This window comes from Ailuropoda melanoleuca, chromosome 4 (assembly GCF_002007445.2).
Source record: "Ailuropoda melanoleuca isolate Jingjing chromosome 4, ASM200744v2, whole genome shotgun sequence".
Lineage (NCBI taxonomy): Eukaryota > Metazoa > Chordata > Mammalia > Carnivora > Ursidae > Ailuropoda > Ailuropoda melanoleuca.
In genome coordinates, this window is record NC_048221.1 from 52762986 (window position 1) to 52776411 (window position 13426).

General features: G+C 38.8%; 1 protein-coding gene and 1 non-coding gene across 4 annotated transcripts in view; both read right to left on the minus strand.

Annotated features, from left to right (window-relative positions):
* Window positions 1-13426, minus strand: part of TMCC1 (transmembrane and coiled-coil domain family 1) — a 239531-nt gene that overhangs the window by 215996 nt on the left and 10109 nt on the right. Inside the window, exon 2 of one of the 3 annotated variants that reach the window (XM_034658807.1) lies at window positions 11791-12038. The exons of 1 other annotated variant lie outside the window; for it this stretch is intronic. The gene's annotated coding sequence lies outside the window, so the exon portion shown is untranslated. Of the gene's footprint in view, window positions 1-11790; window positions 12042-13426 lie in introns of all 3 variants that reach the window. One more of the 3 variants, XM_034658808.1, reaches the window with a different exon arrangement.
* LOC117802081 lies at window positions 147-248 on the minus strand. The gene has a single exon (XR_004625141.1). It is a non-coding gene; the product is annotated as a U6 spliceosomal RNA (small nuclear RNA).

A 13426-nucleotide genomic window follows, 5' to 3' on the forward strand; every position in this document is an offset into this window, starting at 1 on the left:
TTCCTCTCCCACTCCCCCTGCTTGTGTTCCCTCTCTCGCTGGCTGTCTCTATCTCTGTCAAATAAATAAATAAAAATCTTTAAAGAAAAAAAAGAAAGAAAGAAAGTGGGGAGGACAGACGGGACTGAGCTGAGCCCTGAGTCTCTAAAAATATGGAACACTTCACCAAACTGCATGTCATCCTTGTGCAGGGGCCATGCTAATCTTCTCTGTATCATTAACATGGGGCAAATTCTTGCAAAGGTTAGTCAACTGGCCAGAATTTTTTTTTTTTTTAAGATTTTATTTATTTATTTGAGAATGAGAGAGCACAAGCAAGGGAGTGGGAGAGGGAGAAGCAGGCTCCCCACTGAGCAGGAATCCCGAAGGGGGCTCGATCCCAGGATGCCAGGATCATGACCCAAGCCAAAGTCGCTTAACCAACTGAGCCACCCAGGTGCCCCAACTGGCCAGATTTTCTAAACCTATCTTAAGAAAACAATTTTCTTTTAAAATAGGTTAAATTAAGCTTTTAAAATAAGCTTTTAAAGAAGTTTAAATAATACTCCTCTGAATCCAAACAATATTGCACATGGCACTATTTTGGGATATATATGGCAGGAAAAATCATCATTCTATGAAGCTCCCATTCCATCCTTTTTGGGTAGGTGTTAAGAAAGCTATTAGTTGATAAATACCTAGTCCCATCCTAGTATGAGTAGAAAACCTAAAGTAACCCTTCCAGACTAAAGAAAAAACATATGGCCAGGCAAGTAACTGAGGCCACAGGGGGTGGGTTATTTCACAACACTTTCCAATTCAGCCTATCTGGTGACTGACTGTGTATGCTCGTTTTCAAGAAACTGACTTAAAGGCCATACTGAAAGTAAATTTTTAAAAAGGAAGGCCAAGAATGAACTGAATCACTGAATCAAGAACTAGAAAGGATTCTCACAATTTTAAAGATGAGGAATGAGACTATCATTAGGTCACACAGGTAGATGGAAGCAGAAGTTAAAACCAAGGCTTCTAACTTCCAGAAAAGATACTTACTGAGTGCCTAATATGATGGAGAACTCTGCTAGGTACTATATTAGACCAGTGCCCACTCTTGTTTACCAAGACACTTTCCATGGATGTTCAAAACCATTTAAAACATTAATTAAGGCTGGGGCACCTCAGTGGCGTAGTCGGCTGAACGTCCTACTCTTGATTTTGGCTCAGGGTTGTGGGATCCAGCCCCACATTGGCCTCCCGCTCAGTGGGGAGTCTGCTTGAGTTTCTCTCCCTCTGCCCCCACCCCCATTGCACTCACGTGCTCACTCGCTCGCTCTTCCTCAAATAAAAAATTTTTTTAAAAAGTAGTCTTAAAAAAACATTAAATAAGGCTTACATTCTAAGGAAATTTCTCTATTAGGACAAGACAATGTCCACATCTCTAAAAAGCATATTAAAATAAGCAGGCAAAGGAGCGGGGTGGGGGGGGACTTTAAAGTAGGAAAGAATTTAAAATTTCACACAAATTACTTTTCCTGTCCTGATTGTTGTTTACCATTAAAAAGAGTAAGACCATCAAAAACACCTCTACCCAAATTTCATGACCCAACAGTTTAAGAAAAATGAGCCTTATTTACTGTTGGAAAAATTATCTCTTTTTTTTTCACATCACACTAAAGAATTAGCTCTGTCACAGGATTAAGAGTACAGCCATCTGAGGACAAAAGTCTAGGCAGAAAAAGAAACTACTGGAATTTGATAAAGACCCCTCAGAAATATGGCATTTAGCTGTTTCAATGGCACCTTTCATCTAAAGATCTCAAAACAAATATTATTTACATTACCAAGAATCAAAATGGTGGCACCATGGCCCAATAAAGAAACATATCAATGACCTAGAGGGAATCCAATACTAATGTTCTGAAACTTAGCCCTCTGTTCCAAAAAAAACATTATCTAGTTACAGTTGACCTTTGAACAATGAGGGGGTTAGGGATGCCAACATCCTTTGGAGTCAAAAATCTGCATATAACTTTTGACTCCCTACAAACTTATCTCTTAGTGGCCTACTGTTGACTGGAAGCCTTACCAACAACATAAACTGTGATTAACACATATTGTGTACGTTATATGCATTATATACTGTGTTCTTAAGATAAAGTAAGCTAGAGAAAAGGAAATACTAAAAAAATCACAAGAAAAAATACATTTATAGCACTGTAATGTTTTTATCAAAAAAAAAAAAAAATCCCATGTGTAACCAGATCTGCATTAAGTTTACATTGATGTTGTCTGAGGGTCAATGTATTTGGATTTTGTCCCTCATTGCAGACAAAAACTCCTAAAACTCTTGGAATTTCATGAGTGATAGGAGTCTCTTTTGTTATTCATAGTAAGTCTCTTTCAACCACACAGTTTATGCTAACGAGGTGACTCTTGGTGGACCCCTACATAGCTCAAAGGGGAACTGGTTGTCAGAGGGGACCAACCACATGATTTGAGGGTTGAAACTTTCAGGCCCCACCCCTCAATATGGGGAAAGGGAGGCTGGAGAATAAGTTATTACCAATGCCAATGATTTAACCAATCATTCCTAGGTAACAGAACCTTCCCAAAAACCCCTCAACAACAGGGTTCAAAGAGCTGCTGAATGAGTGAACACACTGAGGTATAGAGAGGGCAGGGAAGCACCCCATACTTGCCCTATGCATCCTCTCCACTTGGCTGATTCTGAGTTGCATTCTTTATAATAAGCCTGTAAACAAAGGTAAAGTGCTTTTCCCAAATTCTGTGAGTCATCCAGCAAATTATCGAATCTAAGGAGGGATCAAGGAAACCCCAGAATTTTTTGCAAAGTTGGAAAGAAGTACAAGTGGCCCAGGACTTGCAACTGGTGTCTACAGTGGGGGCAGTCTTGTAGAACTGAGCCCTTTAACTTATATGATCTGACACTTTAACTCCAGGTACACAGTGTCAAAATTGAATTCAAATGTTGGACTGGTGTCAAAGAATTGGAGAATTGGCTGTGGTGTGGAAAAACCCACAACAAGTAATAATTCCAGTGTATATTTATAAAACTTAAAGATACAAATGGATTTCTTGATACCAGCTCCCAGTTTACCATGTATAAATAGAAGACCCAAAAAATTAATGTTGTCAGAATAGTTGCTACTAATAATAATTAGTAGTAATTTTATGTCATGGGGCAAATGGGTGGCTCAGCTGGTCAAGCGTCTGCCTTCGGCTCAGGTGATGATCTCAGGGTCCTGGAATCAGGCCCTGCATCGGGCTCTCTGTTGAGCAGGGATTCTGCTTCTCCCTCTCACTCTCCTTCTGTGCACTCTCTCTCTCTATCTCAAATAAATAAATAAAAGAGAAAACCTCTACTTTAAAAAAAAATTTATGTCATCTAAAGCGCCTTGGCTGGCTCAGTAGGTGGAACATGTGACTCTTGATCTCAGGGTTGTGAGTCTGAGCCCCACGTTGGGTGTATTTTTTATTTAAAAAATAAAATCTTTAAAAAATAATAATTTCATGCCATTTTTATGCCAGGCATTAACCTTAGGGTAAATTATTTCCAGTATATGCAACTGTGAAAGACAGATACTGCCCCCGAGAGCAGATGAGAAAATTAAATCTCATCATTAAATTTCCCATTGCACACAGCAAGTACCAGAGAACTAAATTTAGTTTTAAAACACAAATCCCTGCCTTCTAAACTATGGCAACCTTTATATTATATAGTATAAAATTATAAACTCCCTAACAATCCTTAAGAACATGTCCCAAATTATGCTCTTGAAAGACTAGTCTTAAAGCCAGGTTTGAGGCTTTTTTTTTTTTTTTGAAAGATTTTATTTATTTATTTGACAGAGATAGAGACAGCCAGCGAGAGAGGGAACACAAGCAGGGGTAGTGGGAGAGGAAGAAGCAGGCTCCCAGCAGAGGAACCTGATGCGGGGCTCAATCCCAGAACTCTGGGATCATGCCCTGAGCCGAAGGCAGACGCTTAACAACTAAGCCACACAGGCACCCCGCGTTTGAGGCTTTTGAGTAACAGCGCAGGCCCTACACCTCTTGGTGCTTAAATGGAGCAGCATTCTAGTCATCCTACTAGCAGAAAAGCCAGAGGAAAGTAATGCTGTGCCCCTTGGTGGAGCCAAATCTTCCCATGGCTTTACCAGTCTTCAAGCAGGTTCCTACCAGCCACTTTCCTGAACATCTTGGACAACAAAGCTGCCCTCAGGAGCTGCCCACAAGTCTAAGAAATTCCCAGGACTCCTAGAATGTACGTATGCCAATTTCCAGTTTCAGACCCACACACAAGTAGTTACCACAGCTTGCTTAACAGAAAGCTATTCAGAAAAATTTATAAGCATCCATAACACAACTGTGGCTCCTAGGAGGGAAATCAAAGAACTCCTCTCCCAGCCTTATCTCACAATCTATTGTCAAATCATCTACCCCAATTCCGTAAATGAACTGTGGAACAAGAAAAGGGAAGAAAGAAGGGGAAGGAAGGGGGAAGGGAGGAGGGAAGAGAGGAGGGGAGGGAGGAAGGGAAGGAGGAGGGAAGGGAGGGGGAAAGGGGGGGAAGGGAGTGGAAGGGAAAGGAGGGAGGGAGACAAGCAGACAGACTAGCCTTAAGAAATGCTGTCAAGCGGCACCTGGGTGGCTCAGTCGGTTAAGCATCTGCCTTCAGCTCAGGTCATGATCTCGGGGTCCTAGGATCTGGGATCAGGGTCCTAGGATCTGGGACCAAGCCCCATGTCCTCTGCTCAGCGGGGAGCCTACTTCTCCCTCTACCTCTACCCCTCCCCCCCCACTTATGCTCTCTCCCTCCCTCTCAAATGAATAAATAAAATCTTAAAAAAATAATTTTAAAAAATGCTGTCAAAAAAATAAAAATAGTCCATATACAATTCTAGTATTCCAGTTTTCCGCTTCATACACTTTTTTAAAACTGCCTTTTTTGGCACTGTATTCTCTTGCTGGTTGGAAAACATTTCATGTTTCTTCTTCAGTCATCAAGGAACTAAAGTCAATGAGTTTTCGTTACCTTTTCATTGTTACCAACATTAGCACAAAGGAGAGTGTCTACTTGAAATTAGAAAATTTTAAGAGCTGGGAGGTACAAGAAAGATCATGTAGCCCAAACTGCAGGAACACCTGTATCTCCAGAAGACAATCATCCAGCCTATACCTAAATATCTCTAATGACAGAGACCTCAAAAAATTTTGTCTATTCCACTGTGGGACATGTCTTACTGTGCAAAAGGTCTCCACAGTGGGATGAAATTCATCTCCAACATAGCTTCTACTCATTGTCTGTCCTCTGGAACAATATAGATGATGAGTCTCCTTCTTTTCACTTAACATAATTCTTCAAATATATTTAGATAGTTAAGTTTCCAAGTATTATCTTCTGTAGCAAAATGGCTCCTGATTCTTCAACTGTTCTCATTGGTACGGTGCCTAGAGTTCTCAGTATTCTAGTCACATTCATCTGGACAATTTAGATTATCATTGTCCCAATGAAGTGTAAAATCCTTAAGTGGACAATACTCCAGCTATAATCTGACAGTACAAGAACAAAGGGACTGTTACACATCTTAATTTAGCACTGTACATCTATAAATATTCATCAATGCATCAATGTTAGCCTCTTTTCACAGCCACATCATACAATTAACTATCTTAGACTATTGTGGCTCTCAAATGAAAAAAACTATCTTGGGCCAGATCATTTTTGTTAAAGAGTAAGACTTTACATTTCTATCACACCTATCGTGTCACTTTCATACCTCATCCTGCTTAGATTGCTTTGATCTTCTTTGATGCAACCTATTAGATAACGCACCCAGTTTTAGCATCATTTACAAAAATTTTAGTAAGCATGCATATTATACCATTATTTAAGATCTAGATCCATAAAGCTTGGCAAAAAGAGAACTTACAAGCCTATATAATCACACTGTGCTTTATAACAAAATAAACAAACCACACTTAAAAGACCAACAAACTGGGAAAAGACATTTGCAACACATACACTGATTTCATTATATAAATGGCTCCTACAAATTTCTAAGTGAAAAAAGCAATTAATCAATGAACAAAGAACCAGTCTAACATAAGCAACCGGTTCACAGAAAAGCAAAGATAAATTGTTTTTACATAGATAAAAAGATCTTCAACCTCACCCATAAAGAGCAATGTTAATTTTTTTGTGTGATTAAAGTTTTTAATTTTAATTTCATTTTAATTCTAGTATAGTTAACATACAGTGTTATAGTAGTTTCAGGTGTACAATACAGTAAGTCAACAATTCCATTCATCACCCAGTGCTCATCACAAGTGCCCTCCTTAATCCCCATCATCTATTTCACTCATCCCCCACCCACCTCCCCTCTGGTAACCATCAGTTTGTTCTTGTTGGTTAAGAGTCTGTTTCTTGGCTTGTCTCTTTTTTTTCCTTTGCTCATTTGTTTTATTTCTTAAATTTCACATGAATGAAATCACATGCTATTTGTCTTTCTCTGACTTATCTTACTTAGCATTATACCCTCTAGATCCATCATACTGTTGCAAATGGCAAGATTTCATTCTTTTTTATCGCTGAGTAATATCCCATTGTATGTATATATGTGTATATATACAATATATATAATCACATCTTCTTTATACACTCATTTATTGATGGACACTTGGGCTGCTTTCATAATTTAACTATTGTAAATAATGCTGCTATAAAAATAGGGATGCATGTATACCTTTGAGTAAGTGTTTTTGTATTTTTTTGGGTAAATACTTAGCAGCACAATTACTGGATCGTATATGTTTAATTTTTTTCTTTTTTAAATAATCTCTATACCCAACATGGGACTCAAACTCACGACCCATAGATCAAGAGCTGCATGCTCTACTGACTAAGATAGCCAGGTGTCCCCCTATTTTTAATTTTTTGAGGAACCTCCAGAGTGTTTTCCACAGTGGCTGCACCAGTTTACATTCCCAATGACAGTGCGTTAGGGTTCCTTTTTCTCCACATCCTCGCCAACACCTGTTGTTTCCTATGTTTTTGATTTTAACCATTCTGACAGATGTGAGACGAAAAGCAAAGTAAATTAAATCTATAATGTGGGACTCCTGGGTAGCTCAGTAGGTTAAGTATCTGACTCCTGATATCCGCTCAGGTCTTGATCTCAGGGTCATGAGTTCAAGCCCCAAGCTGGGCTCCACGCTGGGCATGGAGCCTACTTTAAAATATATAAACAAATCTACAATGTGATAACATTTTTTTTTACCTTTCAGAGTAGCAAAGATCAAAGTAGATAACATATCTAATTTGTAAGAAGTGGAAAGAAGTACTGCGCAGATTGCTGATGGGAATGTAAATTGATTCCAATTCTTTAGAGCACAATTTGGAACTATCTATAAAAATTTTAACTATAACTGCCTTTTCTTTGGAGCATGGATATTCACTGCAACTTTTATAACAGCAAAAGTGCTAGATGCTTAGTTGTCAACCCCACAGCCATTTCTCCCTTCTTTCTCATTAATCAGAATTCACATTTTTGTTCAGGGTGGTAATGTACCCAACCCCAAGAGATGACTCATGATCAGTTGAAGCCAACTATGGCTATCATATTCTCTTTGCCAGGTAATCACTTTCCCAGACATGACCCCAGGGTCAGAGGCAGCAAGCAATATGACCCTCTCTGAAATGTAATAAGGAGACATCGCATATGGCAGTGCTACTCAAATTCACAGCACCAGCATCACATGGGAGTGCATTAGTGATACAAATTCCCAGGCCCCACTAAAAACCTACAGATTTCAGAATCTCTGTCAGTGGAATTTATATTTTAACAAGTTCCCTAGGTCAGTCTTACATACACCCCTGAATTTCATGAAGCACTGTTTAGGAGACATATGGGAATTATCTTCTCCCCATTTAAAATGACCGAGCCTTCCCATTAGAAAAATATTTTGCCCTCCATTTCCTGTTTTTGAATGTAGTTGTGCCACTTAGAATTAAGGCAGCCATCTTACAACCTTGAGGCTACACTGAGGATAAAAGAGTTAAGGAGGGGGGAAACCTGGGTCTAATAAATATTACCAAGCTACCAAACTAGCCCTGAACCACCTATTTCCTTGTTTCTATTTACATGAGACAATTTAGAGTCTTTACTGTTTAGGCAGCTGTTAGATATTGTTACTGTTATTTACAGTTGAATATATCTTGAGTGATAAACTATCTATCCATGGAAACTAATGAAGCTTAAATTCTAGTGGAAATAAAGTAATTTGTGTCATTTTTTAACAGCGGCATAGCATTGTTATATATTTACTATAATTTTATTTCTTTGTGATTCCCATTTGCCCACACAGCTTTAAGACAATCAGTACTAGTCTGAGACCACCACCAAGTTTTGGTTCCAATCTGCTACTTCATTCCAACCAGAACATAAGCTCCAGTCAGGCAGAAACTTTAATGCATTGCATCTCCAGCAACTACAACAAAACCAAACATTTATGCAAGTATTTGATAAATATTTTTTAAATAAACAAATGAAAGAGGTCTTCCATAAAGACTAAGTTATATCTAAGCATAACTTGTCTATTTGGTTGTTTGCACAAGATTATCAGGTTGAGGATGCTACAAAGATTGAACTCTTCCACTAAGGAAGAGATAGGTGTAAGGAGGTTCTCACAGTCCCCTTTGACAACCCAATTAGTATTTGAAGTGTCTTTCAGCCATGTAACCTAGGAAAGAAGAGTAGCTGAAAGCCAGTTGGTTCCTAACCAATCCTCACATTTCTTCTATTTTATCACAACTGCTAAGGATGATTTGAAAACCCTGAAGGCACAAAATAAAAATTCAGTAACTAATAATCAGTGGTTCAGGATACCCTAAAGATTTCAAAGCATATTTTCCAATATTACTTTAAATGAGCAATTAATCAAACCAGTTGCTAGTAACAGTACTTAAACATCTTAAGTAGTAACAGTACTTAAACACCCTATCCCAGACATTTATCTACAGTTGCAGATTTTTACCTAAATACAACCTCATCAGGGTTTGGGACTGCTTTACCGTTGGAAAGGCAAATTCTTCAATCAGATTTTTACTCCCATTGCCTCACTGAAACTATTCTTACCAAGATTACCAATAACTTCCACAGTGCTAAATCAAATGGTTATTTCTCAGCCCTCCTCTTAATTGTTTTGTATTTAATACAGTTGATAACACTTTCCTCATTTGGCTTCAGGATACCCTCTCATCTGTTTTTCTTCCTACTTTCCTGGCCAATGCTATCTCCTTTGACTGTTCCTCCTCGTCTTCCTCACTTCTAAAGACCTCTAACCTCTGGTCCACTCCAGAGTTAAGTTCTTCAACTTACTTCTATCTCTACTCATTCCCTTGGTGACCTCACCCAGCCTCCTGGCTTAAATATAATGTTTTTGTCAGTAACACCCAGTGGTACACCTCCAGCAGATCCTCCTAAATTCCAGATTTGTAAACCAGCTACCTATCCAACATCTCTACTAAGTCTAGTAGGCATTATATGTCCAAAACTAAGCTCCTGTTCTTGCCTTCCAAACTTGTTACTCTTTCAGTCTTTCCCATATGAATAAATGGTGTCCTTGCAGGAACTTAAAGCAAAAACCTTCGAATTGTCCTTAATTCCCTCCCTTCTTTCAGAGCACACATCCAATCTATCAGCCAAACCAGCTTATTCTACTTGAAAAACATATCCAGAAGCAGACCATGTGTCACCACATTCACTGCCGCCCCACAGTGCCAACTATCGTCTTCTCTCACTTGAATTACAGCAATAGCCTCCTAACTGGTGTTTCTGCCTCTGCCCTTGCCAAATCCACCAAAAGCCTATTACCAGCACAGCAGCCAGAGGCATGATGTCAAAATGGAAATCAGATCACGTCATACCACTACCCAAAACCCTCCGAAGATTTCCTATTTCACTCAGCCTAAAAGCTAAAGCCCTACAAAGGACCAACAGCACCAGAAGCAACAGGGAGCTTGTGAGAAATGAACCCTACCCTGGGTGGCCCAGCCGTTAGGTGTCTGCCCTCAGCTCAGGTCATGATCCCAGGGTCCTGGGATTGAGCCCCGCATCAGGCTCCCTGCTCGGCGGGAAGCCTGCTTCTCCCTCTCCCACTCCCCTTGCTTGTGTTCCCTCTCTCGTTGTCTCTCTCGTCAAATAAATGAATAAAATCTTTAAAAAAGAAAGAAAAGAAAAGAAAAAGAAATGAACCCTACCCCAAACCTACAAAATTAGAATCTGAGCTTTAACAACCACCACCTACATAAACCATATGCACATTAAAGTTCGGAAAGTACTTTCCTGAGGCACCACAAGATAAGCACCTACCCTCCCTAATTCTTGCCATTTCCCAGGCAAGTTTCTGTCTCAGGACCTTTGCACTTGTCATCACTCATTTATCTGCATGGCTTACTCTCTCCACACCTTTCAAGCTTCCACTCAAATGTCACCTTCCCTGTGAGCCATCTATGACCACTCAATATATGCCCTATTCTTTCCTGCTCTTACTTTTCTCATTAGAACTTGTCATTATAAGATAATGATTTTTACTTTTTTATCTTGTTTACTCTATGTCCCCACATAAAACATAAAATAACTTAAATGAAAGCAATTATTGTTTTCTTCCCCAGTGCACAGAACCTAGTTAGCCCTCAATAAATACTTTTAAATGCATAAAACAATAAACAAATGATATTTCTCTTCAAAACACTATCCAATAGATTTTGTAAAATAGTTCCTTATCATACAAACCGGTTTTCTTAGAAACACATTCAACAAATCCACTTTTTAAAATATACCGAGCACCTACCATGTAATTAGGCACTATAAACACTACTGTTCATCCATGATTAAGTATGAAAATGAAAAAATCTGATTCATAACAGGGCTGCACCATCAAAAAGTCTGCAGAAATAAAATTTGAGTCTTTGAGTAAAAAGAAGAAATTTGCCTACAGCTCTCTGCAATGCAGTAACAAGCCTTTATACTTATAAAATAGTCTTCCACACAGAATCTCTCACCTGACCTTAACAATCCCATGAGGTTTGTGTAAAGCAAGTAATGATAAGCTCAATTTTGGAGATGAGAAAACAAACATATTGTAACTCAAAGCACGGCAGTAACAACGTCAAAACTGGGATTGAAGTCTGTCAGCTTTTAGTTCAAAACTCTCCAATATCAGGGGTACCTGGGTGGCTCAGTCAGTTAAGCATCTGCCTTCTGCTCAGGTCATGATCTTGGGGTCCTGAGATCAAGCCCTGCGTCTGTCTCTCTCTCTCTTAAATAATTAAATAAAATCTTTTAAAAAAAAAATCTCCAATATCATATCTCCTCTTGCAAATGATACTGAACCAGACTACAAAAATCATACAGCTATATATTACCCTAAAGATACTAAGCTTTCCCAGTGTCTATGCAGAATGAGAGTAAATTCTGTTCATCAAAGTCACAAACCCAACTTGAGGCATAAGCATTCAAACAGCTCCCTGCTACCTGTAAGTCTAACCCAGAGTCCAATGACATTCAGGAAGAATGTAAGAAATGAGCTGCTATATCCACACATCAAGAAAGTTCTTACTAAGTTACAACAATTGCTTAAAAAAAAAAGTGATAATGGAAGAAAGGAAGATGGAACAAGTGAATGAATAAGAACGAAGTTCTAGTGAGAAAGTCAATGTTAAGTCATTATTGTCTATTGCTGAGTGCCTAACTGATGCAGTTTTGCAATAGAAGAAAAAAGACATACCTCCTCAAAATCCCAGCACAACAGCTTTCCTTTCTTTGCATAGATGAGGATGAACAGTTGTAATCCAAAATATTTCCCAGAAAGTTATTTTTTAAAAAGACATAGAAACAGAAGATCCATATGAAAAGAGATCCAGCCTGGGAGAATGGAGACTGTCTTCTAAATCTTGTGATCAAGAGCAGCTGTTCACCAAGTGTCAGCATCTGAAGGAAGTGCTAACTGTGGGTGTGTCCTCGAGAGAGTAATACCTGCTGGGACAGGGAGCAAGAGGAGAAATACTACTAAATGCAAATGACTGGCTGGCAAACAATCACCAGTTGTCAGTCTGCAAAATTTTTTAAGTTGATATTAGTAACATCAAAAGATCACATGGAGGTAGCACAAGTGGCCAAGCCCAGGTGGCACTGGGGTTATCAATGACAGCGGCAATCAAAGGTACACTTCAGCAGGTAATCCAGCTCTCTGATTAGTAATAAATAAGCAGTAGGGTAAAACAAAGTATAAAAATTTATTTCATGTTTTTTATAGCAAGATGATGCTCATATCATACAACCAGACAAATACAGACAAATAATATTAGGTAGTTTGGCAAACAGACCAAGCACTCTGGTGCCTTAAAAAACAAATATTATAAAACAGGTGTCTATGTCAGGAGATATCTACATCAAAAGGAAATATAAAATAACATGCAAAAAAACCATAGGTAGGTCTGGCAGAAAAACAAAGTCAATGTGGAAACCAAGAGACAAGGTTAATTTAACACATATGGTGGTTTTGTAGACCCTTTAGATAGCTTACAGAATTAGGAATCTTTTATTCTGGTGACAAATTAAGATAGTATTTCTTGACACCTGCCATGTCACTGCATTTCTATTAAACTACAAATTATAGAATATATAGGAGACTGAAATGAAATACATTCAATGGGATTAAGAGCAGATAAGACAATGCAGAAGAAAAGATCTGTAAATGTAAAGACACAATAATAGAAACTAACCAAAATGAAACCCACAATTCAAGAAAACTGAGAAAAAAGGTCACAGCATCAGTGAGCTATGGGACAAACTCAAGGAGCCTAATAACATACGTGTAATTGGAATCTTGGCAGGGGGAAGATTTGAAAAAATATCCAAAAATTTTCTAAATTTGGTGAAAATGACAAACCTACAGATCCAAGAAGCTCAACAAACACCAAGCTCAAGAAATGAAGAAAGCTAAACTCCACCAAGAAATAACTGAAATAAATTTCTTTAAATCCAGAAATAAGGAAAAAAAAAAAAAAAAACCCTTAAAAAGCAGCCAGAGGAGATAGAGCCCCATGTCAGGCTCCATACTCAGCAGGGAGTCTGACTAAGGATTCTCTTTCTCTCTCTTCCTCTGCCTCTCCCCTTGCTCGCACACCCATATGCTTGCTCTCCCTCTCTAAAATAAACAAACAGATCTTTTTTTTTTAAAGATTTTATTTATTTATTTGACAGAGATAGAGACAGCTAGCGAGAGAGGGAACATAAGCAGGGGGAGTGGGAGAGGAAGAAGCAGGCTCATAGCAGAGGAGCCTGATGTGGGGCTCGATCCCATAACGCTGGGATCACGCCCTGAGCCCGAAGGCAGACGCTTAACCGCTGTGCCACCCAGG